The following is a 1,406-nucleotide window of genomic DNA, read 5'->3' on the forward strand; positions in this document are numbered from 1 at the left end:
GGCGCTTTTTGATATAAATCGCAAGGGATAGTGTTTGGTGGTTTCCAGAATATTTAAATGTTCTGTAATTCCGGTTATTGTAGGAGGTTAAAGTGCTCCAGTGGCTCTTTTACACACACAAGTGGTAAGTTATTTTTCGAGGCAGGCAGAGTAAATGATGCCCGTTCTGTAAACTATGCTCACTTGTAAGCTTTGTTGAGATGGTGTTGAATGGGTACACTCCTCCATTCCATGCATGTTAAATACTGTTAAGACATTTGCAAATGGGTGAACTGTCAATTGTATTATCATATATCATATATTTTACTCTGTATTGTTCTCGTGGAACAGAAAAATTCATAACTTTCTGGTTGGGGTTCAAACTGAGTGGTTCTATTTGCGTAATCCCCCAAACAATCAAACAATGTGCATTGCAGCTAATTTGCAGCTGTCCACTACTGTCCTAATAATTGTGGAAAAGGCATCTGGGGGCTGTACACAGCCTGCAGTATGTTCAGAGGGATATGTTACGTACTCTAGTACTTGAGTCCAGTCCCAAATTAGTTATTTGTAAGCGCGTGGTCATTTAGTGTATGCGGGGAGAGGCAGTTAAAAGTGTGTTGGTTGAGTAAATTATGTAATTAATACTGTTGAGTAATAAATTAAAGCAAGCAATAAAAAAATAGCGCTAAAAGTACTGTTTAATATGATTGCAGGAACTTTACCGGGAAATGTTTGTTCTTGACATGAGCAAAGAAGTCTATGGTGTCATTTTACCTGAAAGTGTAGGTAAGTTGACATGACAGTAACCAACACTGTCCTATTTTCTCCTGTACAAATTTTATGAGAAACTTCCTTTAGTATGCATCAAAAGGTACTTTTTGATGGTTTTTGTGGTGCCTTGGTCATTCCCTGACAATTTGAATACTCCCCCATCAAAATCCAGGCTGATTTGTTATCATTAAAAATGTCTATAAAAATCTTGACAATTTGGTAAATTGCTGGAATAGGTTTGGATAGGTCGGGTAGACTCCCTTTCTGCTTGCTCTGTGTAAATATCATGGTGCCGACCCATTACAGCAGAGTTTTTATATATTGCGCGTTAGGCAACCTTTAATTTTGTGGTCCCCTGGTTCACCCTTGTCGATTTGACTACTTTTCCGTCGAAATCTGGACCCATCAATTTTCGCTAAAAATACAAAGGCTATATTTGTAAATTTGGCCAAAAATGAAAAATTTGAAAATTGCTGGAAATGGTTGGGATTGGTCCGACAGCATCCCCTTTCAATCTCTTCGTCAAAATTTCACGCCGCTGGGCCATTTTAAGTGAGTTACACCTGTTTTTCTTGGGCCCGCCTGCTAGGTGGGCAGCCCATTGTACGCTGCCCGCCAGATTCAAAAGAACACCCCTTAAAACTCAAGTTTCT

The sequence above is a fragment of the Frankliniella occidentalis genome, unplaced genomic scaffold (assembly GCF_000697945.3).
Source record: "Frankliniella occidentalis isolate FOCC.00 unplaced genomic scaffold, Focc_3.1 Scaffold18, whole genome shotgun sequence".
Classification (NCBI taxonomy): domain Eukaryota; kingdom Metazoa; phylum Arthropoda; class Insecta; order Thysanoptera; family Thripidae; genus Frankliniella; species Frankliniella occidentalis.